The sequence below is a fragment of the Schistocerca cancellata genome, unplaced genomic scaffold (assembly GCF_023864275.1).
Source record: "Schistocerca cancellata isolate TAMUIC-IGC-003103 unplaced genomic scaffold, iqSchCanc2.1 HiC_scaffold_596, whole genome shotgun sequence".
In the NCBI taxonomy this organism is placed as follows: Eukaryota; Metazoa; Arthropoda; class Insecta; order Orthoptera; family Acrididae; genus Schistocerca; species Schistocerca cancellata.
The window spans coordinates 260642-283730 of record NW_026046608.1 but is presented as its reverse complement, the minus strand read 5'-3'; the positions used below and the strand labels follow the sequence as shown (position 1 = coordinate 283730).

The window sequence follows — 23089 nt, the reverse complement described above, 5'->3', positions numbered from 1 at the left end:
GGACGGGGGCGCGTTCGTGGGCCTGCGACTGATTTCTGCAGTACTAGCGTCCGTGCGAGGTGAACCGATAGCCACAACAGACTGCGGCCGTCGCGAAACAGTATTCTTAAACATAAATTTCCGTCTTGTTGAGAATGGTGTCACTGGTTTGGATCCGCATTCACCCACGCATGTCACATGTGTGCGAAAATTTCTGCTCGTTTTTATGCAAAATCGCACGCAGCCTGTAGGATTCGAACCTACGCTCCCAGAGGGGATGTGATTTCGAGTCCGACGCCTTAACCACTCGGCCACGACTGCCAGTATCGCAAGACCCTCCCGATACATGCAACTGCTACCGTTTAAAGCACTGCAGTGCCAGGAAACGGCGTAGCTGCATTCTTTTCCGTAGTGCTTACACCGCTACTAGACGTGCGGCTACCAAAGTATTAAAATTTCCGCCCGAACAGGGACTTGAACCCTGGACCCTTAGGTTAAAAGCCTAATGCTCTACCGACTGAGCTATCCGGGCTCACATTACATGAGCACCCCTCCCACTACGCATACTGACACATTGCCTCATGTCCTTTACTGTTGGGTAACCGTTGCGTGGAGCTGTTACCATTTAAACGTCGTCTGACTGCTGTCTATAAACTCATTACGCTAGGCTCGTAACAGACTATCGAAGAAAGCTGACACACGATGTGAAGTCAAATTGCAGCAGTTTGTACGTCTCATATGTTACAGCAGAGGAGCTACGTGTTTTGTCGACACTCACTGGACAATTGTAAAATTCACAAGCTTCTCGAATGCAGTGTTTCCCACGTATTCGCTCATTTCACGGTTCCGTTGGAGATGTTCTTCACCTCTTGACACAAAAAAGAAACGCAGTCGGTATGACTCGAACCTACGCTCCCAGAGGGAATCTGATTTCTAGTCAGACGCCTTAACCACTCGGCCACGACTGCCGGTCGCAGAGGTGTGTCTCTACAAGTGCATCTGCTCCTTTACAAGCAATCTGATGGCAGAACGCGACATGGCCTCACTCGTTTCTGTAGTGCTTTCGTTGCCAGCACGTTAGCTGTTTAGACAGTGTATTGGTTTTCGCCTGGACGGGGGCTTGAACCCGGGACCCTTTGGTTGAAGGTCTAGCGCTCTACCGACTGAGCCGTCCGGTCCCTCGGCCGAGCGTTCTAGTACATGCTGCATGGTGTGCGAGTGATTCGCGTGTCGTAATTATTGGCTTATGGCTACAATGGCGACTTCACCGACTTCCCACTGACGCACCGCTGACGCTAGTTTTCTGTCGTCTTAAACGACGGACATACTTGCAAGCAGCTGCGAGATCTTAAGAAAAGAAACGCTGCCCCACTGCTTTTGCCGCACTCGAATGAATGGAACTGCGATTCTTAAAAAGAAATGAATGCCCGCTCTGTCCAACACTTTAGAGCACATCTGTGTACTCTCGAACACGGCGACGGCGCGACAAAAGGACGGGGGCGCGTTCGTGGGCCTGCGACTGATTTCTGCAGTACTAGCGTCCGTGCGAGGTGAACCGATAGCCACAACAGACTGCGGCCGTCGCGAAACAGTATTCTTAAACATAAATTTCCGTCTTGTTGAGAATGGTGTCACTGGTTTGGATCCGCATTCACCCACGCATGTCACATGTGTGCGAAAATTTCTGCTCGTTTTTATGCAAAATCGCACGCAGCCTGTAGGATTCGAACCTACGCTCCCAGAGGGGATGTGATTTCGAGTCCGACGCCTTAACCACTCGGCCACGACTGCCAGTATCGCAAGACCCTCCCGATACATGCAACTGCTACCGTTTAAAGCACTGCAGTGCCAGGAAACGGCGTAGCTGCATTCTTTTTCGTAGTGCTTACACCGCTACTAGACGTGCGGCTACCAAAGTATTAAAATTTCCGCCCGAACAGGGACTTGAACCCTGGACCCTTAGGTTAAAAGCCTAATGCTCTACCGACTGAGCTATCCGGGCTCACATTACATGAGCACCCCTCCCACTACGCATACTGACACATTGCCTCATGTCCTTTACTGTTGGGTAACCGTTGCGTGGAGCTGTTACCATTTAAACGTCGTCTGACTGCTGTCTATAAACTCATTACGCTAGGCTCGTAACAGACTATCGAAGAAAGCTGACACACGATGTGAAGTCAAATTGCAGCAGTTTGTACGTCTCATATGTTACAGCAGAGGAGCTACGTGTTTTGTCGACACTCACTGGACAATTGTAAAATTCACAAGCTTCTCGAATGCAGTGTTTCCCACGTATTCGCTCATTTCACGGTTCCGTTGGAGATGTTCTTCACCTCTTGACACAAAAAAGAAACGCAGTCGGTATGACTCGAACCTACGCTCCCAGAGGGAATCTGATTTCTAGTCAGACGCCTTAACCACTCGGCCACGACTGCCGGTCGCAGAGGTGTGTCTCTACAAGTGCATCTGCTCCTTTACAAGCAATCTGATGGCAGAACGCGACATGGCCTCACTCGTTTCTGTAGTGCTTTCGTTGCCAGCACGTTAGCTGTTTAGACAGTGTATTGGTTTTCGCCTGGACGGGGGCTTGAACCCGGGACCCTTTGGTTGAAGGTCTAGCGCTCTACCGACTGAGCCGTCCGGTCCCTCGGCCGAGCGTTCTAGTACATGCTGCATGGTGTGCGAGTGATTCGCGTGTCGTAATTATTGGCTTATGGCTACAATGGCGACTTCACCGACTTCCCACTGACGCACCGCTGACGCTAGTTTTCTGTCGTCTTAAACGACGGACATACTTGCAAGCAGCTGCGAGATCTTAAGAAAAGAAACGCTGCCCCACTGCTTTTGCCGCACTCGAATGAATGGAACTGCGATTCTTAAAAAGAAATGAATGCCCGCTCTGTCCAACACTTTAGAGCACATCTGTGTACTCTCGAACACGGCGACGGCGCGACAAAAGGACGGGGGCGCGTTCGTGGGCCTGCGACTGATTTCTGCAGTACTAGCGTCCGTGCGAGGTGAACCGATAGCCACAACAGACTGCGGCCGTCGCGAAACAGTATTCTTAAACATAAATTTCCGTCTTGTTGAGAATGGTGTCACTGGTTTGGATCCGCATTCACCCACGCATGTCACATGTGTGCGAAAATTTCTGCTCGTTTTTATGCAAAATCGCACGCAGCCTGTAGGATTCGAACCTACGCTCCCAGAGGGGATGTGATTTCGAGTCCGACGCCTTAACCACTCGGCCACGACTGCCAGTATCGCAAGACCCTCCCGATACATGCAACTGCTACCGTTTAAAGCACTGCAGTGCCAGGAAACGGCGTAGCTGCATTCTTTTTCGTAGTGCTTACACCGCTACTAGACGTGCGGCTACCAAAGTATTAAAATTTCCGCCCGAACAGGGACTTGAACCCTGGACCCTTAGGTTAAAAGCCTAATGCTCTACCGACTGAGCTATCCGGGCTCACATTACATGAGCACCCCTCCCACTACGCATACTGACACATTGCCTCATGTCCTTTACTGTTGGGTAACCGTTGCGTGGAGCTGTTACCATTTAAACGTCGTCTGACTGCTGTCTATAAACTCATTACGCTAGGCTCGTAACAGACTATCGAAGAAAGCTGACACACGATGTGAAGTCAAATTGCAGCAGTTTGTACGTCTCATATGTTACAGCAGAGGAGCTACGTGTTTTGTCGACACTCACTGGACAATTGTAAAATTCACAAGCTTCTCGAATGCAGTGTTTCCCACGTATTCGCTCATTTCACGGTTCCGTTGGAGATGTTCTTCACCTCTTGACACAAAAAAGAAACGCAGTCGGTATGACTCGAACCTACGCTCCCAGAGGGAATCTGATTTCTAGTCAGACGCCTTAACCACTCGGCCACGACTGCCGGTCGCAGAGGTGTGTCTCTACAAGTGCATCTGCTCCTTTACAAGCAATCTGATGGCAGAACGCGACATGGCCTCACTCGTTTCTGTAGTGCTTTCGTTGCCAGCACGTTAGCTGTTTAGACAGTGTATTGGTTTTCGCCTGGACGGGGGCTTGAACCCGGGACCCTTTGGTTGAAGGTCTAGCGCTCTACCGACTGAGCCGTCCGGTCCCTCGGCCGAGCGTTCTAGTACATGCTGCATGGTGTGCGAGTGATTCGCGTGTCGTAATTATTGGCTTATGGCTACAATGGCGACTTCACCGACTTCCCACTGACGCACCGCTGACGCTAGTTTTCTGTCGTCTTAAACGACGGACATACTTGCAAGCAGCTGCGAGATCTTAAGAAAAGAAACGCTGCCCCACTGCTTTTGCCGCACTCGAATGAATGGAACTGCGATTCTTAAAAAGAAATGAATGCCCGCTCTGTCCAACACTTTAGAGCACATCTGTGTACTCTCGAACACGGCGACGGCGCGACAAAAGGACGGGGGCGCGTTCGTGGGCCTGCGACTGATTTCTGCAGTACTAGCGTCCGTGCGAGGTGAACCGATAGCCACAACAGACTGCGGCCGTCGCGAAACAGTATTCTTAAACATAAATTTCCGTCTTGTTGAGAATGGTGTCACTGGTTTGGATCCGCATTCACCCACGCATGTCACATGTGTGCGAAAATTTCTGCTCGTTTTTATGCAAAATCGCACGCAGCCTGTAGGATTCGAACCTACGCTCCCAGAGGGGATGTGATTTCGAGTCCGACGCCTTAACCACTCGGCCACGACTGCCAGTATCGCAAGACCCTCCCGATACATGCAACTGCTACCGTTTAAAGCACTGCAGTGCCAGGAAACGGCGTAGCTGCATTCTTTTTCGTAGTGCTTACACCGCTACTAGACGTGCGGCTACCAAAGTATTAAAATTTCCGCCCGAACAGGGACTTGAACCCTGGACCCTTAGGTTAAAAGCCTAATGCTCTACCGACTGAGCTATCCGGGCTCACATTACATGAGCACCCCTCCCACTACGCATACTGACACATTGCCTCATGTCCTTTACTGTTGGGTAACCGTTGCGTGGAGCTGTTACCATTTAAACGTCGTCTGACTGCTGTCTATAAACTCATTACGCTAGGCTCGTAACAGACTATCGAAGAAAGCTGACACACGATGTGAAGTCAAATTGCAGCAGTTTGTACGTCTCATATGTTACAGCAGAGGAGCTACGTGTTTTGTCGACACTCACTGGACAATTGTAAAATTCACAAGCTTCTCGAATGCAGTGTTTCCCACGTATTCGCTCATTTCACGGTTCCGTTGGAGATGTTCTTCACCTCTTGACACAAAAAAGAAACGCAGTCGGTATGACTCGAACCTACGCTCCCAGAGGGAATCTGATTTCTAGTCAGACGCCTTAACCACTCGGCCACGACTGCCGGTCGCAGAGGTGTGTCTCTACAAGTGCATCTGCTCCTTTACAAGCAATCTGATGGCAGAACGCGACATGGCCTCACTCGTTTCTGTAGTGCTTTCGTTGCCAGCACGTTAGCTGTTTAGACAGTGTATTGGTTTTCGCCTGGACGGGGGCTTGAACCCGGGACCCTTTGGTTGAAGGTCTAGCGCTCTACCGACTGAGCCGTCCGGTCCCTCGGCCGAGCGTTCTAGTACATGCTGCATGGTGTGCGAGTGATTCGCGTGTCGTAATTATTGGCTTATGGCTACAATGGCGACTTCACCGACTTCCCACTGACGCACCGCTGACGCTAGTTTTCTGTCGTCTTAAACGACGGACATACTTGCAAGCAGCTGCGAGATCTTAAGAAAAGAAACGCTGCCCCACTGCTTTTGCCGCACTCGAATGAATGGAACTGCGATTCTTAAAAAGAAATGAATGCCCGCTCTGTCCAACACTTTAGAGCACATCTGTGTACTCTCGAACACGGCGACGGCGCGACAAAAGGACGGGGGCGCGTTCGTGGGCCTGCGACTGATTTCTGCAGTACTAGCGTCCGTGCGAGGTGAACCGATAGCCACAACAGACTGCGGCCGTCGCGAAACAGTATTCTTAAACATAAATTTCCGTCTTGTTGAGAATGGTGTCACTGGTTTGGATCCGCATTCACCCACGCATGTCACATGTGTGCGAAAATTTCTGCTCGTTTTTATGCAAAATCGCACGCAGCCTGTAGGATTCGAACCTACGCTCCCAGAGGGGATGTGATTTCGAGTCCGACGCCTTAACCACTCGGCCACGACTGCCAGTATCGAAAGACCCTCCCGATACATGCAACTGCTACCGTTTAAAGCACTGCAGTGCCAGGAAACGGCGTAGCTGCATTCTTTTCCGTAGTGCTTACACCGCTACTAGACGTGCGGCTACCAAAGTATTAAAATTTCCGCCCGAACAGGGACTTGAACCCTGGACCCTTAGGTTAAAAGCCTAATGCTCTACCGACTGAGCTATCCGGGCTCACATTACATGAGCACCCCTCCCACTACGCATACTGACACATTGCCTCATGTCCTTTACTGTTGGGTAACCGTTGCGTGGAGCTGTTACCATTTAAACGTCGTCTGACTGCTGTCTATAAACTCATTACGCTAGGCTCGTAACAGACTATCGAAGAAAGCTGACACACGATGTGAAGTCAAATTGCAGCAGTTTGTACGTCTCATATGTTACAGCAGAGGAGCTACGTGTTTTGTCGACACTCACTGGACAATTGTAAAATTCACAAGCTTCTCGAATGCAGTGTTTCCCACGTATTCGCTCATTTCACGGTTCCGTTGGAGATGTTCTTCACCTCTTGACACAAAAAAGAAACGCAGTCGGCATGACTCGAACCTACGCTCCCAGAGGGAATCTGATTTCTAGTCAGACGCCTTAACCACTCGGCCACGACTGCCGGTCGCAGAGGTGTGTCTCTACAAGTGCATCTGCTCCTTTACAAGCAATCTGATGGCAGAACGCGACATGGCCTCACTCGTTTCTGTAGTGCTTTCGTTGCCAGCACGTTAGCTGTTTAGACAGTGTATTGGTTTTCGCCTGGACGGGGGCTTGAACCCGGGACCCTTTGGTTGAAGGTCTAGCGCTCTACCGACTGAGCCGTCCGGTCCCTCGGCCGAGCGTTCTAGTACATGCTGCATGGTGTGCGAGTGATTCGCGTGTCGTAATTATTGGCTTATGGCTACAATGGCGACTTCACCGACTTCCCACTGACGCACCGCTGACGCTAGTTTTCTGTCGTCTTAAACGACGGACATACTTGCAAGCAGCTGCGAGATCTTAAGAAAAGAAACGCTGCCCCACTGCTTTTGCCGCACTCGAATGAATGGAACTGCGATTCTTAAAAAGAAATGAATGCCCGCTCTGTCCAACACTTTAGAGCACATCTGTGTACTCTCGAACACGGCGACGGCGCGACAAAAGGACGGGGGCGCGTTCGTGGGCCTGCGACTGATTTCTGCAGTACTAGCGTCCGTGCGAGGTGAACCGATAGCCACAACAGACTGCGGCCGTCGCGAAACAGTATTCTTAAACATAAATTTCCGTCTTGTTGAGAATGGTGTCACTGGTTTGGATCCGCATTCACCCACGCATGTCACATGTGTGCGAAAATTTCTGCTCGTTTTTATGCAAAATCGCACGCAGCCTGTAGGATTCGAACCTACGCTCCCAGAGGGGATGTGATTTCGAGTCCGACGCCTTAACCACTCGGCCACGACTGCCAGTATCGCAAGACCCTCCCGATACATGCAACTGCTACCGTTTAAAGCACTGCAGTGCCAGGAAACGGCGTAGCTGCATTCTTTTCCGTAGTGCTTACACCGCTACTAGACGTGCGGCTACCAAAGTATTAAAATTTCCGCCCGAACAGGGACTTGAACCCTGGACCCTTAGGTTAAAAGCCTAATGCTCTACCGACTGAGCTATCCGGGCTCACATTACATGAGCACCCCTCCCACTACGCATACTGACACATTGCCTCATGTCCTTTACTGTTGGGTAACCGTTGCGTGGAGCTGTTACCATTTAAACGTCGTCTGACTGCTGTCTATAAACTCATTACGCTAGGCTCGTAACAGACTATCGAAGAAAGCTGACACACGATGTGAAGTCAAATTGCAGCAGTTTGTACGTCTCATATGTTACAGCAGAGGAGCTACGTGTTTTGTCGACACTCACTGGACAATTGTAAAATTCACAAGCTTCTCGAATGCAGTGTTTCCCACGTATTCGCTCATTTCACGGTTCCGTTGGAGATGTTCTTCACCTCTTGACACAAAAAAGAAACGCAGTCGGTATGACTCGAACCTACGCTCCCAGAGGGAATCTGATTTCTAGTCAGACGCCTTAACCACTCGGCCACGACTGCCGGTCGCAGAGGTGTGTCTCTACAAGTGCATCTGCTCCTTTACAAGCAATCTGATGGCAGAACGCGACATGGCCTCACTCGTTTCTGTAGTGCTTTCGTTGCCAGCACGTTAGCTGTTTAGACAGTGTATTGGTTTTCGCCTGGACGGGGGCTTGAACCCGGGACCCTTTGGTTGAAGGTCTAGCGCTCTACCGACTGAGCCGTCCGGTCCCTCGGCCGAGCGTTCTAGTACATGCTGCATGGTGTGCGAGTGATTCGCGTGTCGTAATTATTGGCTTATGGCTACAATGGCGACTTCACCGACTTCCCACTGACGCACCGCTGACGCTAGTTTTCTGTCGTCTTAAACGACGGACATACTTGCAAGCAGCTGCGAGATCTTAAGAAAAGAAACGCTGCCCCACTGCTTTTGCCGCACTCGAATGAATGGAACTGCGATTCTTAAAAAGAAATGAATGCCCGCTCTGTCCAACACTTTAGAGCACATCTGTGTACTCTCGAACACGGCGACGGCGCGACAAAAGGACGGGGGCGCGTTCGTGGGCCTGCGACTGATTTCTGCAGTACTAGCGTCCGTGCGAGGTGAACCGATAGCCACAACAGACTGCGGCCGTCGCGAAACAGTATTCTTAAACATAAATTTCCGTCTTGTTGAGAATGGTGTCACTGGTTTGGATCCGCATTCACCCACGCATGTCACATGTGTGCGAAAATTTCTGCTCGTTTTTATGCAAAATCGCACGCAGCCTGTAGGATTCGAACCTACGCTCCCAGAGGGGATGTGATTTCGAGTCCGACGCCTTAACCACTCGGCCACGACTGCCAGTATCGCAAGACCCTCCCGATACATGCAACTGCTACCGTTTAAAGCACTGCAGTGCCAGGAAACGGCGTAGCTGCATTCTTTTTCGTAGTGCTTACACCGCTACTAGACGTGCGGCTACCAAAGTATTAAAATTTCCGCCCGAACAGGGACTTGAACCCTGGACCCTTAGGTTAAAAGCCTAATGCTCTACCGACTGAGCTATCCGGGCTCACATTACATGAGCACCCCTCCCACTACGCATACTGACACATTGCCTCATGTCCTTTACTGTTGGGTAACCGTTGCGTGGAGCTGTTACCATTTAAACGTCGTCTGACTGCTGTCTATAAACTCATTACGCTAGGCTCGTAACAGACTATCGAAGAAAGCTGACACACGATGTGAAGTCAAATTGCAGCAGTTTGTACGTCTCATATGTTACAGCAGAGGAGCTACGTGTTTTGTCGACACTCACTGGACAATTGTAAAATTCACAAGCTTCTCGAATGCAGTGTTTCCCACGTATTCGCTCATTTCACGGTTCCGTTGGAGATGTTCTTCACCTCTTGACACAAAAAAGAAACGCAGTCGGTATGACTCGAACCTACGCTCCCAGAGGGAATCTGATTTCTAGTCAGACGCCTTAACCACTCGGCCACGACTGCCGGTCGCAGAGGTGTGTCTCTACAAGTGCATCTGCTCCTTTACAAGCAATCTGATGGCAGAACGCGACATGGCCTCACTCGTTTCTGTAGTGCTTTCGTTGCCAGCACGTTAGCTGTTTAGACAGTGTATTGGTTTTCGCCTGGACGGGGGCTTGAACCCGGGACCCTTTGGTTGAAGGTCTAGCGCTCTACCGACTGAGCCGTCCGGTCCCTCGGCCGAGCGTTCTAGTACATGCTGCATGGTGTGCGAGTGATTCGCGTGTCGTAATTATTGGCTTATGGCTACAATGGCGACTTCACCGACTTCCCACTGACGCACCGCTGACGCTAGTTTTCTGTCGTCTTAAACGACGGACATACTTGCAAGCAGCTGCGAGATCTTAAGAAAAGAAACGCTGCCCCACTGCTTTTGCCGCACTCGAATGAATGGAACTGCGATTCTTAAAAAGAAATGAATGCCCGCTCTGTCCAACACTTTAGAGCACATCTGTGTACTCTCGAACACGGCGACGGCGCGACAAAAGGACGGGGGCGCGTTCGTGGGCCTGCGACTGATTTCTGCAGTACTAGCGTCCGTGCGAGGTGAACCGATAGCCACAACAGACTGCGGCCGTCGCGAAACAGTATTCTTAAACATAAATTTCCGTCTTGTTGAGAATGCTGTCACTGGTTTGGATCCGCATTCACCCACGCATGTCACATGTGTGCGAAAATTTCTGCTCGTTTTTATGCAAAATCGCACGCAGCCTGTAGGATTCGAACCTACGCTCCCAGAGGGGATGTGATTTCGAGTCCGACGCCTTAACCACTCGGCCACGACTGCCAGTATCGCAAGACCCTCCCGATACATGCAACTGCTACCGTTTAAAGCACTGCAGTGCCAGGAAACGGCGTAGCTGCATTCTTTTCCGTAGTGCTTACACCGCTACTAGACGTGCGGCTACCAAAGTATTAAAATTTCCGCCCGAACAGGGACTTGAACCCTGGACCCTTAGGTTAAAAGCCTAATGCTCTACCGACTGAGCTATCCGGGCTCACATTACATGAGCACCCCTCCCACTACGCATACTGACACATTGCCTCATGTCCTTTACTGTTGGGTAACCGTTGCGTGGAGCTGTTACCATTTAAACGTCGTCTGACTGCTGTCTATAAACTCATTACGCTAGGCTCGTAACAGACTATCGAAGAAAGCTGACACACGATGTGAAGTCAAATTGCAGCAGTTTGTACGTCTCATATGTTACAGCAGAGGAGCTACGTGTTTTGTCGACACTCACTGGACAATTGTAAAATTCACAAGCTTCTCGAATGCAGTGTTTCCCACGTATTCGCTCATTTCACGGTTCCGTTGGAGATGTTCTTCACCTCTTGACACAAAAAAGAAACGCAGTCGGTATGACTCGAACCTACGCTCCCAGAGGGAATCTGATTTCTAGTCAGACGCCTTAACCACTCGGCCACGACTGCCGGTCGCAGAGGTGTGTCTCTACAAGTGCATCTGCTCCTTTACAAGCAATCTGATGGCAGAACGCGACATGGCCTCACTCGTTTCTGTAGTGCTTTCGTTGCCAGCACGTTAGCTGTTTAGACAGTGTATTGGTTTTCGCCTGGACGGGGGCTTGAACCCGGGACCCTTTGGTTGAAGGTCTAGCGCTCTACCGACTGAGCCGTCCGGTCCCTCGGCCGAGCGTTCTAGTACATGCTGCATGGTGTGCGAGTGATTCGCGTGTCGTAATTATTGGCTTATGGCTACAATGGCGACTTCACCGACTTCCCACTGACGCACCGCTGACGCTAGTTTTCTGTCGTCTTAAACGACGGACATACTTGCAAGCAGCTGCGAGATCTTAAGAAAAGAAACGCTGCCCCACTGCTTTTGCCGCACTCGAATGAATGGAACTGCGATTCTTAAAAAGAAATGAATGCCCGCTCTGTCCAACACTTTAGAGCACATCTGTGTACTCTCGAACACGGCGACGGCGCGACAAAAGGACGGGGGCGCGTTCGTGGGCCTGCGACTGATTTCTGCAGTACTAGCGTCCGTGCGAGGTGAACCGATAGCCACAACAGACTGCGGCCGTCGCGAAACAGTATTCTTAAACATAAATTTCCGTCTTGTTGAGAATGGTGTCACTGGTTTGGATCCGCATTCACCCACGCATGTCACATGTGTGCGAAAATTTCTGCTCGTTTTTATGCAAAATCGCACGCAGCCTGTAGGATTCGAACCTACGCTCCCAGAGGGGATGTGATTTCGAGTCCGACGCCTTAACCACTCGGCCACGACTGCCAGTATCGCAAGACCCTCCCGATACATGCAACTGCTACCGTTTAAAGCACTGCAGTGCCAGGAAACGGCGTAGCTGCATTCTTTTCCGTAGTGCTTACACCGCTACTAGACGTGCGGCTACCAAAGTATTAAAATTTCCGCCCGAACAGGGACTTGAACCCTGGACCCTTAGGTTAAAAGCCTAATGCTCTACCGACTGAGCTATCCGGGCTCACATTACATGAGCACCCCTCCCACTACGCATACTGACACATTGCCTCATGTCCTTTACTGTTGGGTAACCGTTGCGTGGAGCTGTTACCATTTAAACGTCGTCTGACTGCTGTCTATAAACTCATTACGCTAGGCTCGTAACAGACTATCGAAGAAAGCTGACACACGATGTGAAGTCAAATTGCAGCAGTTTGTACGTCTCATATGTTACAGCAGAGGAGCTACGTGTTTTGTCGACACTCACTGGACAATTGTAAAATTCACAAGCTTCTCGAATGCAGTGTTTCCCACGTATTCGCTCATTTCACGGTTCCGTTGGAGATGTTCTTCACCTCTTGACACAAAAAAGAAACGCAGTCGGTATGACTCGAACCTACGCTCCCAGAGGGAATCTGATTTCTAGTCAGACGCCTTAACCACTCGGCCACGACTGCCGGTCGCAGAGGTGTGTCTCTACAAGTGCATCTGCTCCTTTACAAGCAATCTGATGGCAGAACGCGACATGGCCTCACTCGTTTCTGTAGTGCTTTCGTTGCCAGCACGTTAGCTGTTTAGACAGTGTATTGGTTTTCGCCTGGACGGGGGCTTGAACCCGGGACCCTTTGGTTGAAGGTCTAGCGCTCTACCGACTGAGCCGTCCGGTCCCTCGGCCGAGCGTTCTAGTACATGCTGCATGGTGTGCGAGTGATTCGCGTGTCGTAATTATTGGCTTATGGCTCCAATGGCGACTTCACCGACTTCCCACTGACGCACCGCTGACGCTAGTTTTCTGTCGTCTTAAACGACGGACATACTTGCAAGCAGCTGCGAGATCTTAAGAAAAGAAACGCTGCCCCACTGCTTTTGCCGCACTCGAATGAATGGAACTGCGATTCTTAAAAAGAAATGAATGCCCGCTCTGTCCAACACTTTAGAGCACATCTGTGTACTCTCGAACACGGCGACGGCGCGACAAAAGGACGGGGGCGCGTTCGTGGGCCTGCGACTGATTTCTGCAGTACTAGCGTCCGTGCGAGGTGAACCGATAGCCACAACAGACTGCGGCCGTCGCGAAACAGTATTCTTAAACATAAATTTCCGTCTTGTTGAGAATGGTGTCACTGGTTTGGATCCGCATTCACCCACGCATGTCACATGTGTGCGAAAATTTCTGCTCGTTTTTATGCAAAATCGCACGCAGCCTGTAGGATTCGAACCTACGCTCCCAGAGGGGATGTGATTTCGAGTCCGACGCCTTAACCACTCGGCCACGACTGCCAGTATCGCAAGACCCTCCCGATACATGCAACTGCTACCGTTTAAAGCACTGCAGTGCCAGGAAACGGCGTAGCTGCATTCTTTTCCGTAGTGCTTACACCGCTACTAGACGTGCGGCTACCAAAGTATTAAAATTTCCGCCCGAACAGGGACTTGAACCCTGGACCCTTAGGTTAAAAGCCTAATGCTCTACCGACTGAGCTATCCGGGCTCACATTACATGAGCACCCCTCCCACTACGCATACTGACACATTGCCTCATGTCCTTTACTGTTGGGTAACCGTTGCGTGGAGCTGTTACCATTTAAACGTCGTCTGACTGCTGTCTATAAACTCATTACGCTAGGCTCGTAACAGACTATCGAAGAAAGCTGACACACGATGTGAAGTCAAATTGCAGCAGTTTGTACGTCTCATATTTACAGCAGAGGAGCTACGTGTTTTGTCGACACTCACTGGACAATTGTAAAATTCACAAGCTTCTCGAATGCAGTGTTTCCCACGTATTCGCTCATTTCACGGTTCCGTTGGAGATGTTCTTCACCTCTTGACACAAAAAAGGAACGCAGTCGGTATGACTCGAACCTACGCTCCCAGAGGGAATCTGATTTCTAGTCAGACGCCTTAACCACTCGGCCACGACTGCCGGTCGCAGAGGTGTGTCTCTACAAGTGCATCTGCTCCTTTACAAGCAATCTGATGGCAGAACGCGACATGGCCTCACTCGTTTCTGTAGTGCTTTCGTTGCCAGCACGTTAGCTGTTTAGACAGTGTATTGGTTTTCGCCTGGACAGGGGCTTGAACCCGGGACCCTTTGGTTGAAGGTCTAGCGCTCTACCGACTGAGCCGTCCGGTCCCTCGGCCGAGCGTTCTAGTACATGCTGCATGGTGTGCGAGTGATTCGCGTGTCGTAATTATTGGCTTATGGCTACAATGGCGACTTCACCGACTTCCCACTGACGCACCGCTGACGCTAGTTTTCTGTCGTCTTAAACGACGGACATACTTGCAAGCAGCTGCGAGATCTTAAGAAAAGAAACGCTGCCCCACTGCTTTTGCCGCACTCGAATGAATGGAACTGCGATTCTTAAAAAGAAATGAATGCCCGCTCTGTCCAACACTTTAGAGCACATCTGTGTACTCTCGAACACGGCGACGGCGCGACAAAAGGACGGGGGCGCGTTCGTGGGCCTGCGACTGATTTCTGCAGTACTAGCGTCCGTGCGAGGTGAACCGATAGCCACAACAGACTGCGGCCGTCGCGAAACAGTATTCTTAAACATAAATTTCCGTCTTGTTGAGAATGGTGTCACTGGTTTGGATCCGCATTCACCCACGCATGTCACATGTGTGCGAAAATTTCTGCTCGTTTTTATGCAAAATCGCACGCAGCCTGTAGGATTCGAACCTACGCTCCCAGAGGGGATGTGATTTCGAGTCCGACGCCTTAACCACTCGGCCACGACTGCCAGTATCGCAAGACCCTCCCGATACATGCAACTGCTACCGTTTAAAGCACTGCAGTGCCAGGAAACGGCGTAGCTGCATTCTTTTCCGTAGTGCTTACACCGCTACTAGACGTGCGGCTACCAAAGTATTAAAATTTCCGCCCGAACAGGGACTTGAACCCTGGACCCTTAGGTTAAAAGCCTAATGCTCTACCGACTGAGCTATCCGGGCTCACATTACATGAGCACCCCTCCCACTACGCATACTGACACATTGCCTCATGTCCTTTACTGTTGGGTAACCGTTGCGTGGAGCTGTTACCATTTAAACGTCGTCTGACTGCTGTCTATAAACTCATTACGCTAGGCTCGTAACAGACTATCGAAGAAAGCTGACACACGATGTGAAGTCAAATTGCAGCAGTTTGTACGTCTCATATGTTACAGCAGAGGAGCTACGTGTTTTGTCGACACTCACTGGACAATTGTAAAATTCACAAGCTTCTCGAATGCAGTGTTTCCCACGTATTCGCTCATTTCACGGTTCCGTTGGAGATGTTCTTCACCTCTTGACACAAAAAAGAAACGCAGTCGGTATGACTCGAACCTACGCTCCCAGAGGGAATCTGATTTCTAGTCAGACGCCTTAACCACTCGGCCACGACTGCCGGTCGCAGAGGTGTGTCTCTACAAGTGCATCTGCTCCTTTACAAGCAATCTGATGGCAGAACGCGACATGGCCTCACTCGTTTCTGTAGTGCTTTCGTTGCCAGCACGTTAGCTGTTTAGACAGTGTATTGGTTTTCGCCTGGACGGGGGCTTGAACCCGGGACCCTTTGGTTGAAGGTCTAGCGCTCTACCGACTGAGCCGTCCGGTCCCTCGGCCGAGCGTTCTAGTACATGCTGCATGGTGTGCGAGTGATTCGCGTGTCGTAATTATTGGCTTATGGCTACAATGGCGACTTCACCGACTTCCCACTGACGCACCGCTGACGCTAGTTTTCTGTCGTCTTAAACGACGGACATACTTGCAAGCAGCTGCGAGATCTTAAGAAAAGAAACGCTGCCCCACTGCTTTTGCCGCACTCGAATGAATGGAACTGCGATTCTTAAAAAGAAATGAATGCCCGCTCTGTCCAACACTTTAGAGCACATCTGTGTACTCTCGAACACGGCGACGGCGCGACAAAAGGACGGGGGCGCGTTCGTGGGCCTGCGACTGATTTCTGCAGTACTAGCGTCCGTGCGAGGTGAACCGATAGCCACAACAGACTGCGGCCGTCGCGAAACAGTATTCTTAAACATAAATTTCCGTCTTGTTGAGAATGGTGTCACTGGTTTGGATCCGCATTCACCCACGCATGTCACATGTGTGCGAAAATTTCTGCTCGTTTTTATGCAAAATCGCACGCAGCCTGTAGGATTCGAACCTACGCTCCCAGAGGGGATGTGATTTCGAGTCCGACGCCTTAACCACTCGGCCACGACTGCCAGTATCGCAAGACCCTCCCGATACATGCAACTGCTACCGTTTAAAGCACTGCAGTGCCAGGAAACGGCGTAGCTGCATTCTTTTCCGTAGTGCTTACACCGCTACTAGACGTGCGGCTACCAAAGTATTAAAATTTCCGCCCGAACAGGGACTTGAACCCTGGACCCTTAGGTTAAAAGCCTAATGCTCTACCGACTGAGCTATCCGGGCTCACATTACATGAGCACCCCTCCCACTACGCATACTGACACATTGCCTCATGTCCTTTACTGTTGGGTAACCGTTGCGTGGAGCTGTTACCATTTAAACGTCGTCTGACTGCTGTCTATAAACTCATTACGCTAGGCTCGTAACAGACTATCGAAGAAAGCTGACACACGATGTGAAGTCAAATTGCAGCAGTTTGTACGTCTCATATGTTACAGCAGAGGAGCTACGTGTTTTGTCGACACTCACTGGACAATTGTAAAATTCACAAGCTTCTCGAATGCAGTGTTCTTCACCTCTTGACACAAAAAAGAAACGCAGTCGGTATGACTCGAACCTACGCTCCCAGAGGGAATCTGATTTCTAGTCAGACGCCTTAACCACTCGGCCACGACTGCCGGTCGCAGAGGTGTGTCTCTACAAGTGCATCTGCTCCTTTACAAGCAATCTGATGGCAGAACGCGACATGGCCTCACTCGTTTCTGTAGTGCTTTCGTTGCCAGCACGTTAGCTGTTTAGACAGTGTATTGGTTTTCGCCTGGACGGGGGCTTGAACCCGGGACCCTTTGGTTGAAGGTCTAGCGCTCTACCGACTGAGCCGTCCGGTCCCTCGGCCGAGCGTTCTAGTACATGCTGCATGGTGTGCGAGTGATTCGCGTGTCGTAATTATTGGCTTATGGCTCCAATGGCGACTTCACCGACTTCCCACTGACGCACCGCTGACGCTAGTTTTCTGTCGTCTTAAACGACGGACATACTTGCAAGCAGCTGCGAGATCTTAAGAAAAGAAACGCTGCCCCACTGCTTTTGCCGCACTCGAATGAATGGAACTGCGATTCTTAAAAAGAAATGAATGCCCGCTCTGTCCAACACTTTAGAGCACATCTGTGTACTCTCGAACACGGCGACGGCGCGACAAAAGGACGGGGGCGCGTTCGTGGGCCTGCGACTGATTTCTGCAGTACTAGCGTCCGTGCGAGGTGAACCGATAGCCACAACAGACTGCGGCCGTCGCGAAACAGTATTCTTAAACATAAATTTCCGTCTTGTTGAGAATGGTGTCACTGGTTTGGATCCGCATTCACCCACGCATGTCACATGTGTGCGAAAATTTCTGCTCGTTTTTATGCAAAATCGCACGCAGCCTGTAGGATTCGAACCTACGCTCCCAGAGGGGATGTGATTTCGAGTCCGACGCCTTAACCACTCGGCCACGACTGCCAGTATCGCAAGACCCTCCCGATACATGCAACTGCTACCGTTTAAAGCACTGCAGTGCCAGGAAACGGCGTAGCTGCATTCTTTTCCGTAGTGCTTACACCGCTACTAGACGTGCGGCTACCAAAGTATTAAAATTTCCGCCCGAACAGGGACTTGAACCCTGGACCCTTAGGTTAAAAGCCTAATGCTCTACCGACTGAGCTATCCGGGCTCACATTACATGAGCACCCCTCCCACTACGCATACTGACACATTGCCTCATGTCCTTTACTGTTGGGTAACCGTTGCGTGGAGCTGTTACCATTTAAACGTCGTCTGACTGCTGTCTATAAACTCATTACGCTAGGCTCGTAACAGACTATCGAAGAAAGCTGACACACGATGTGAAGTCAAATTGCAGCAGTTTGTACGTCTCATATGTTACAGCAGAGGAGCTACGTGTTTTGTCGACACTCACTGGACAATTGTAAAATTCACAAGCTTCTCGAATGCAGTGTTCTTCACCTCTTGACACAAAAAAGAAACGCAGTCGGTATGACTCGAACCTACGCTCCCAGAGGGAATCTGATTTCTAGTCAGACGCCTTAACCACTCGGCCACGACTGCCGGTCGCAGAGGTGTGTCTCTACAAGTGCATCTGCTCCTTTACAAGCAATCTGATGGCAGAACGCGACATGGCCTCACTCGTTTCTGTAGTGCTTTCGTTGCCAGCACGTTAGCTGTTTAGACAGTGTATTGGTTTTCGCCTGGACGGGGGCTTGAACCCGGGACCCTTTGGTTGAAGGTCTAGCGCTCTACCGACTGAGCCGTCCGGTCCCTCGGCCGAGCGTTCTAGTACATGCTGCATGGTGTGCGAGTGATTCGCGTGTCGTAATTATTGGCTTATGGCTCCAATGGCGACTTCACCGACTTCCCACTGACGCACCGCTGACGCTAGTTTTCTGTCGTCTTAAACGACGGACATACTTGCAAGCAGCTGCGAGATCTTAAGAAAAGAAACGCTGCCCCACTGCTTTTGCCGCACTCGAATGAATGGAACTGCGATTCTTAAAAAGAAATTAATGCCCGCTCTGTCCAACACTTTAGAGCACATCTGTGTACTCTCGAACACGGCGACGGCGCGACAAAAGGACGGGGGCGCGTTCGTGGGCCTGCGACTGATTTCTGCAGTACTAGCGTCCGTGCGAGGTGAACCGATAGCCACAACAGACTGCGGCCGTCGCGAAACAGTATTCTTAAACATAAATTTCCGTCTTGTTGAGAATGGTGTCACTGGTTTGGATCCGCATTCACCCACGCATGTCACATGTGTGCGAAAATTTCTGCTCGTTTTTATGCAAAATCGCACGCAGCCTGTAGGATTCGAACCTACGCTCCCAGAGTGGATGTGATTTCGAGTCCGACGCCTTAACCACTCGGCCACGACTGCCAGTATCGCAAGACCCTCCCGATACATGCAACTGCTACCGTTTAAAGCACTGCAGTGCCAGGAAACGGCGTAGCTGCATTCTTTTCCGTAGTGCTTACACCGCTACTAGACGTGCGGCTACCAAAGTATTAAAATTTCCGCCCGAACAGGGACTTGAACCCTGGACCCTTAGGTTAAAAGCCTAATGCTCTACCGACTGAGCTATCCGGGCTCACATTACATGAGCACCCCTCCCACTACGCATACTGACACATTGCCTCATGTCCTTTACTGTTGGGTAACCGTTGCGTGGAGCTGTTACCATTTAAACGTCGTCTGACTGCTGTCTATAAACTCATTACGCTAGGCTCGTAACAGACTATCGAAGAAAGCTGACACACGATGTGAAGTCAAATTGCAGCAGTTTGTACGTCTCATATGTTACAGCAGAGGAGCTACGTGTTTTGTCGACACTCACTGGACAATTGTAAAATTCACAAGCTTCTCGAATGCAGTGTTCTTCACCTCTTGACACAAAAAAGAAACGCAGTCGGTATGACTCGAACCTACGCTCCCAGAGGGAATCTGATTTCTAGTCAGACGCCTTAACCACTCGGCCACGACTGCCGGTCGCAGAGGTGTGTCTCTACAAGTGCATCTGCTCCTTTACAAGCAATCTGATGGCAGAACGCGACATGGCCTCACTCGTTTCTGTAGTGCTTTCGTTGCCAGCACGTTAGCTGTTTAGACAGTGTATTGGTTTTCGCCTGGACGGGGGCTTGAACCCGGGACCCTTTGGTTGAAGGTCTAGCGCTCTACCGACTGAGCCGTCCGGTCCCTCGGCCGAGCGTTCTAGTACATGCTGCATGGTGTGCGAGTGATTCGCGTGTCGTAATTATTGGCTTATGGCTCCAATGGCGACTTCACCGACTTCCCACTGACGCACCGCTGACGCTAGTTTTCTGTCGTCTTAAACGACGGACATACTTGCAAGCAGCTGCGAGATCTTAAGAAAAGAAACGCTGCCCCACTGCTTTTGCCGCACTCGAATGAATGGAACTGCGATTCTTAAAAAGAAATGAATGCCCGCTCTGTCCAACACTTTAGAGCACATCTGTGTACTCTCGAACACGGCGACGGCGCGACAAAAGGACGGGGGCGCGTTCGTGGGCCTGCGACTGATTTCTGCAGTACTAGCGTCCGTGCGAGGTGAACCGATAGCCACAACAGACTGCGGCCGTCGCGAAACAGTATTCTTAAACATAAATTTCCGTCTTGTTGAGAATGGTGTCACTGGTTTGGATCCGCATTCACCCACGCATGTCACATGTGTGCGAAAATTTCTGCTCGTTTTTATGCAAAATCGCACGCAGCCTGTAGGATTCGAACCTACGCTCCCAGAGGGGATGTGATTTCGAGTCCGACGCCTTAACCACTCGGCCACGACTGCCAGTATCGCAAGACCCTCCCGATACATGCAACTGCTACCGTTTAAAGCACTGCAGTGCCAGGAAACGGCGTAGCTGCATTCTTTTCCGTAGTGCTTACACCGCTACTAGACGTGCGGCTACCAAAGTATTAAAATTTCCGCCCGAACAGGGACTTGAACCCTGGACCCTTAGGTTAAAAGCCTAATGCTCTACCGACTGAGCTATCCGGGCTCACATTACATGAGCACCCCTCCCACTACGCATACTGACACATTGCCTCATGTCCTTTACTGTTGGGTAACCGTTGCGTGGAGCTGTTACCATTTAAACGTCGTCTGACTGCTGTCTATAAACTCATTACGCTAGGCTCGTAACAGACTATCGAAGAAAGCTGACACACGATGTGAAGTCAAATTGCAGCAGTTTGTACGTCTCATATGTTACAGCAGAGGAGCTACGTGTTTTGTCGACACTCACTGGACAATTGTAAAATTCACAAGCTTCTCGAATGCAGTGTTTCCCACGTATTCGCTCATTTCACGGTTCCGTTGGAGATGTTCTTCACCTCTTGACACAAAAAAGAAACGCAGTCGGTATGACTCGAACCTACGCTCCCAGAGGGAATCTGATTTCTAGTCAGACGCCTTAACCACTCGGCCACGACTGCCGGTCGCAGAGGTGTGTCTCTACAAGTGCATCTGCTCCTTTACAAGCAATCTGATGGCAGAACGCGACATGGCCTCACTCGTTTCTGTAGTGCTTTCGTTGCCAGCACGTTAGCTGTTTAGACAGTGTATTGGTTTTCGCCTGGACGGGGGCTTGAACCCGGGACCCTTTGGTTGAAGGTCTAGCGCTCTACCGACTGAGCCGTCCGGTCCCTCGGCCGAGCGTTCTAGTACATGCTGCATGGTGTGCGAGTGATTCGCGTGTCGTAATTATTGGCTTATGGCTCCAATGGCGACTTCACCGACTTCCCACTGACGCACCGCTGACGCTAGTTTTCTGTCGTCTTAAACGACGGACATACTTGCAAGCAGCTGCGAGATCTTAAGAAAAGAAACGCTGCCCCACTGCTTTTGCCGCACTCGAATGAATGGAACTGCGATTCTTAAAAAGAAATGAATGCCCGCTCTGTCCAACACTTTAGAGCACATCTGTGTACTCTCGAACACGGCGACGGCGCGACAAAAGGACGGGGGCGCGTTCGTGGGCCTGCGACTGATTTCTGCAGTACTAGCGTCCGTGCGAGGTGAACCGATAGCCACAACAGACTGCGGCCGTCGCGAAACAGTATTCTTAAACATAAATTTCCGTCTTGTTGAGAATGGTGTCACTGGTTTGGATCCGCATTCACCCACGCATGTCACATGTGTGCGAAAATTTCTGCTCGTTTTTATGCAAAATCGCACGCAGCCTGTAGGATTCGAACCTACGCTCCCAGAGGGGATGTGATTTCGAGTCCGACGCCTTAACCACTCGGCCACGACTGCCAGTATCGCAAGACCCTCCCGATACATGCAACTGCTACCGTTTAAAGCACTGCAGTGCCAGGAAACGGCGTAGCTGCATTCTTTTCCGTAGTGCTTACACCGCTACTAGACGTGCGGCTACCAAAGTATTAAAATTTCCGCCCGAACAGGGACTTGAACCCTGGACCCTTAGGTTAAAAGCCTAATGCTCTACCGACTGAGCTATCCGGGCTCACATTACATGAGCACCCCTCCCACTACGCATACTGACACATTGCCTCATGTCCTTTACTGTTGGGTAACCGTTGCGTGGAGCTGTTACCATTTAAACGTCGTCTGACTGCTGTCTATAAACTCATTACGCTAGGCTCGTAACAGACTATCGAAGAAAGCTGACACACGATGTGAAGTCAAATTGCAGCAGTTTGTACGTCTCATATGTTACAGCAGAGGAGCTACGTGTTTTGTCGACACTCACTGGACAATTGTAAAATTCACAAGCTTCTCGAATGCAGTGTTTCCCACGTATTCGCTCATTTCACGGTTCCGTTGGAGATGTTCTTCACCTCTTGACACAAAAAAGAAACGCAGTCGGTATGACTCGAACCTACGCTCCCAGAGGGAATCTGATTTCTAGTCAGACGCCTTAACCACTCGGCCACGACTGCCGGTCGCAGAGGTGTGTCTCTACAAGTGCATCTGCTCCTTTACAAGCAATCTGATGGCAGAACGCGACATGGCCTCACTCGTTTCTGTAGTGCTTTCGTTGCCAGCACGTTAGCTGTTTAGACAGTGTATTGGTTTTCGCCTGGACGGGGGCTTGAACCCGGGACCCTTTGGTTGAAGGTCTAGCGCTCTACCGACTGAGCCGTCCGGTCCCTCGG

At 50.6% G+C, this 23089-nt stretch overlaps 47 non-coding genes across 47 annotated transcripts; all 47 read right to left on the bottom strand.

The window, feature by feature from the left end:
• Nucleotides 1–218: 218 nt before the first annotated feature.
• On the bottom strand, nt 219–300 carry Trnas-cga (transfer RNA serine (anticodon CGA)). Its single transcript has one exon. It is a non-coding gene; the product is annotated as a tRNA-Ser (tRNA).
• A 138-nt stretch (nt 301–438) lies between these two features.
• On the bottom strand, nt 439–511 carry Trnak-uuu (transfer RNA lysine (anticodon UUU)). The gene has a single exon. It is a non-coding gene; the product is annotated as a tRNA-Lys (tRNA).
• A 354-nt stretch (nt 512–865) lies between these two features.
• On the bottom strand, nt 866–947 carry Trnas-aga (transfer RNA serine (anticodon AGA)). Its single transcript has one exon. It is a non-coding gene; the product is annotated as a tRNA-Ser (tRNA).
• Nucleotides 948–1688: 741 nt separating this feature from the next.
• Trnas-cga (transfer RNA serine (anticodon CGA)) lies at nt 1689–1770 on the bottom strand. Its single transcript has one exon. It is a non-coding gene; the product is annotated as a tRNA-Ser (tRNA).
• Nucleotides 1771–1908: 138 nt separating this feature from the next.
• Nucleotides 1909–1981, bottom strand: Trnak-uuu (transfer RNA lysine (anticodon UUU)). Its single transcript has one exon. It is a non-coding gene; the product is annotated as a tRNA-Lys (tRNA).
• Nucleotides 1982–2335: 354 nt separating this feature from the next.
• Nucleotides 2336–2417, bottom strand: Trnas-aga (transfer RNA serine (anticodon AGA)). Its single transcript has one exon. It is a non-coding gene; the product is annotated as a tRNA-Ser (tRNA).
• Nucleotides 2418–3158: 741 nt separating this feature from the next.
• Trnas-cga (transfer RNA serine (anticodon CGA)) lies at nt 3159–3240 on the bottom strand. Its single transcript has one exon. It is a non-coding gene; the product is annotated as a tRNA-Ser (tRNA).
• Nucleotides 3241–3378: 138 nt separating this feature from the next.
• Nucleotides 3379–3451, bottom strand: Trnak-uuu (transfer RNA lysine (anticodon UUU)). The gene has a single exon. It is a non-coding gene; the product is annotated as a tRNA-Lys (tRNA).
• Nucleotides 3452–3805: 354 nt separating this feature from the next.
• Nucleotides 3806–3887, bottom strand: Trnas-aga (transfer RNA serine (anticodon AGA)). Its single transcript has one exon. It is a non-coding gene; the product is annotated as a tRNA-Ser (tRNA).
• A 741-nt stretch (nt 3888–4628) lies between these two features.
• Trnas-cga (transfer RNA serine (anticodon CGA)) lies at nt 4629–4710 on the bottom strand. The gene has a single exon. It is a non-coding gene; the product is annotated as a tRNA-Ser (tRNA).
• A 138-nt stretch (nt 4711–4848) lies between these two features.
• Nucleotides 4849–4921, bottom strand: Trnak-uuu (transfer RNA lysine (anticodon UUU)). The gene has a single exon. It is a non-coding gene; the product is annotated as a tRNA-Lys (tRNA).
• A 354-nt stretch (nt 4922–5275) lies between these two features.
• Trnas-aga (transfer RNA serine (anticodon AGA)) lies at nt 5276–5357 on the bottom strand. Its single transcript has one exon. It is a non-coding gene; the product is annotated as a tRNA-Ser (tRNA).
• A 741-nt stretch (nt 5358–6098) lies between these two features.
• Nucleotides 6099–6180, bottom strand: Trnas-cga (transfer RNA serine (anticodon CGA)). The gene has a single exon. It is a non-coding gene; the product is annotated as a tRNA-Ser (tRNA).
• Nucleotides 6181–6318: 138 nt separating this feature from the next.
• Nucleotides 6319–6391, bottom strand: Trnak-uuu (transfer RNA lysine (anticodon UUU)). Its single transcript has one exon. It is a non-coding gene; the product is annotated as a tRNA-Lys (tRNA).
• A 354-nt stretch (nt 6392–6745) lies between these two features.
• Trnas-aga (transfer RNA serine (anticodon AGA)) lies at nt 6746–6827 on the bottom strand. Its single transcript has one exon. It is a non-coding gene; the product is annotated as a tRNA-Ser (tRNA).
• A 741-nt stretch (nt 6828–7568) lies between these two features.
• Trnas-cga (transfer RNA serine (anticodon CGA)) lies at nt 7569–7650 on the bottom strand. The gene has a single exon. It is a non-coding gene; the product is annotated as a tRNA-Ser (tRNA).
• A 138-nt stretch (nt 7651–7788) lies between these two features.
• Trnak-uuu (transfer RNA lysine (anticodon UUU)) lies at nt 7789–7861 on the bottom strand. Its single transcript has one exon. It is a non-coding gene; the product is annotated as a tRNA-Lys (tRNA).
• Nucleotides 7862–8215: 354 nt separating this feature from the next.
• Nucleotides 8216–8297, bottom strand: Trnas-aga (transfer RNA serine (anticodon AGA)). The gene has a single exon. It is a non-coding gene; the product is annotated as a tRNA-Ser (tRNA).
• Nucleotides 8298–9038: 741 nt separating this feature from the next.
• On the bottom strand, nt 9039–9120 carry Trnas-cga (transfer RNA serine (anticodon CGA)). Its single transcript has one exon. It is a non-coding gene; the product is annotated as a tRNA-Ser (tRNA).
• Nucleotides 9121–9258: 138 nt separating this feature from the next.
• On the bottom strand, nt 9259–9331 carry Trnak-uuu (transfer RNA lysine (anticodon UUU)). Its single transcript has one exon. It is a non-coding gene; the product is annotated as a tRNA-Lys (tRNA).
• Nucleotides 9332–9685: 354 nt separating this feature from the next.
• Nucleotides 9686–9767, bottom strand: Trnas-aga (transfer RNA serine (anticodon AGA)). The gene has a single exon. It is a non-coding gene; the product is annotated as a tRNA-Ser (tRNA).
• A 741-nt stretch (nt 9768–10508) lies between these two features.
• Nucleotides 10509–10590, bottom strand: Trnas-cga (transfer RNA serine (anticodon CGA)). The gene has a single exon. It is a non-coding gene; the product is annotated as a tRNA-Ser (tRNA).
• A 138-nt stretch (nt 10591–10728) lies between these two features.
• Nucleotides 10729–10801, bottom strand: Trnak-uuu (transfer RNA lysine (anticodon UUU)). Its single transcript has one exon. It is a non-coding gene; the product is annotated as a tRNA-Lys (tRNA).
• A 354-nt stretch (nt 10802–11155) lies between these two features.
• Trnas-aga (transfer RNA serine (anticodon AGA)) lies at nt 11156–11237 on the bottom strand. The gene has a single exon. It is a non-coding gene; the product is annotated as a tRNA-Ser (tRNA).
• Nucleotides 11238–11978: 741 nt separating this feature from the next.
• Nucleotides 11979–12060, bottom strand: Trnas-cga (transfer RNA serine (anticodon CGA)). The gene has a single exon. It is a non-coding gene; the product is annotated as a tRNA-Ser (tRNA).
• Nucleotides 12061–12198: 138 nt separating this feature from the next.
• On the bottom strand, nt 12199–12271 carry Trnak-uuu (transfer RNA lysine (anticodon UUU)). Its single transcript has one exon. It is a non-coding gene; the product is annotated as a tRNA-Lys (tRNA).
• Nucleotides 12272–12625: 354 nt separating this feature from the next.
• On the bottom strand, nt 12626–12707 carry Trnas-aga (transfer RNA serine (anticodon AGA)). Its single transcript has one exon. It is a non-coding gene; the product is annotated as a tRNA-Ser (tRNA).
• Nucleotides 12708–13448: 741 nt separating this feature from the next.
• On the bottom strand, nt 13449–13530 carry Trnas-cga (transfer RNA serine (anticodon CGA)). Its single transcript has one exon. It is a non-coding gene; the product is annotated as a tRNA-Ser (tRNA).
• A 138-nt stretch (nt 13531–13668) lies between these two features.
• Nucleotides 13669–13741, bottom strand: Trnak-uuu (transfer RNA lysine (anticodon UUU)). The gene has a single exon. It is a non-coding gene; the product is annotated as a tRNA-Lys (tRNA).
• A 353-nt stretch (nt 13742–14094) lies between these two features.
• Nucleotides 14095–14176, bottom strand: Trnas-aga (transfer RNA serine (anticodon AGA)). The gene has a single exon. It is a non-coding gene; the product is annotated as a tRNA-Ser (tRNA).
• Nucleotides 14177–14917: 741 nt separating this feature from the next.
• Nucleotides 14918–14999, bottom strand: Trnas-cga (transfer RNA serine (anticodon CGA)). Its single transcript has one exon. It is a non-coding gene; the product is annotated as a tRNA-Ser (tRNA).
• A 138-nt stretch (nt 15000–15137) lies between these two features.
• On the bottom strand, nt 15138–15210 carry Trnak-uuu (transfer RNA lysine (anticodon UUU)). The gene has a single exon. It is a non-coding gene; the product is annotated as a tRNA-Lys (tRNA).
• A 354-nt stretch (nt 15211–15564) lies between these two features.
• Trnas-aga (transfer RNA serine (anticodon AGA)) lies at nt 15565–15646 on the bottom strand. The gene has a single exon. It is a non-coding gene; the product is annotated as a tRNA-Ser (tRNA).
• A 741-nt stretch (nt 15647–16387) lies between these two features.
• Nucleotides 16388–16469, bottom strand: Trnas-cga (transfer RNA serine (anticodon CGA)). Its single transcript has one exon. It is a non-coding gene; the product is annotated as a tRNA-Ser (tRNA).
• Nucleotides 16470–16607: 138 nt separating this feature from the next.
• Nucleotides 16608–16680, bottom strand: Trnak-uuu (transfer RNA lysine (anticodon UUU)). The gene has a single exon. It is a non-coding gene; the product is annotated as a tRNA-Lys (tRNA).
• A 313-nt stretch (nt 16681–16993) lies between these two features.
• On the bottom strand, nt 16994–17075 carry Trnas-aga (transfer RNA serine (anticodon AGA)). Its single transcript has one exon. It is a non-coding gene; the product is annotated as a tRNA-Ser (tRNA).
• Nucleotides 17076–17816: 741 nt separating this feature from the next.
• On the bottom strand, nt 17817–17898 carry Trnas-cga (transfer RNA serine (anticodon CGA)). Its single transcript has one exon. It is a non-coding gene; the product is annotated as a tRNA-Ser (tRNA).
• Nucleotides 17899–18036: 138 nt separating this feature from the next.
• Nucleotides 18037–18109, bottom strand: Trnak-uuu (transfer RNA lysine (anticodon UUU)). The gene has a single exon. It is a non-coding gene; the product is annotated as a tRNA-Lys (tRNA).
• Nucleotides 18110–18422: 313 nt separating this feature from the next.
• Trnas-aga (transfer RNA serine (anticodon AGA)) lies at nt 18423–18504 on the bottom strand. Its single transcript has one exon. It is a non-coding gene; the product is annotated as a tRNA-Ser (tRNA).
• A 961-nt stretch (nt 18505–19465) lies between these two features.
• Trnak-uuu (transfer RNA lysine (anticodon UUU)) lies at nt 19466–19538 on the bottom strand. The gene has a single exon. It is a non-coding gene; the product is annotated as a tRNA-Lys (tRNA).
• Nucleotides 19539–19851: 313 nt separating this feature from the next.
• Nucleotides 19852–19933, bottom strand: Trnas-aga (transfer RNA serine (anticodon AGA)). Its single transcript has one exon. It is a non-coding gene; the product is annotated as a tRNA-Ser (tRNA).
• A 741-nt stretch (nt 19934–20674) lies between these two features.
• Trnas-cga (transfer RNA serine (anticodon CGA)) lies at nt 20675–20756 on the bottom strand. The gene has a single exon. It is a non-coding gene; the product is annotated as a tRNA-Ser (tRNA).
• Nucleotides 20757–20894: 138 nt separating this feature from the next.
• Nucleotides 20895–20967, bottom strand: Trnak-uuu (transfer RNA lysine (anticodon UUU)). Its single transcript has one exon. It is a non-coding gene; the product is annotated as a tRNA-Lys (tRNA).
• Nucleotides 20968–21321: 354 nt separating this feature from the next.
• Nucleotides 21322–21403, bottom strand: Trnas-aga (transfer RNA serine (anticodon AGA)). Its single transcript has one exon. It is a non-coding gene; the product is annotated as a tRNA-Ser (tRNA).
• Nucleotides 21404–22144: 741 nt separating this feature from the next.
• On the bottom strand, nt 22145–22226 carry Trnas-cga (transfer RNA serine (anticodon CGA)). Its single transcript has one exon. It is a non-coding gene; the product is annotated as a tRNA-Ser (tRNA).
• A 138-nt stretch (nt 22227–22364) lies between these two features.
• On the bottom strand, nt 22365–22437 carry Trnak-uuu (transfer RNA lysine (anticodon UUU)). Its single transcript has one exon. It is a non-coding gene; the product is annotated as a tRNA-Lys (tRNA).
• Nucleotides 22438–22791: 354 nt separating this feature from the next.
• On the bottom strand, nt 22792–22873 carry Trnas-aga (transfer RNA serine (anticodon AGA)). The gene has a single exon. It is a non-coding gene; the product is annotated as a tRNA-Ser (tRNA).
• Between the last annotated feature and the right edge of the window lie 216 nt (nt 22874–23089).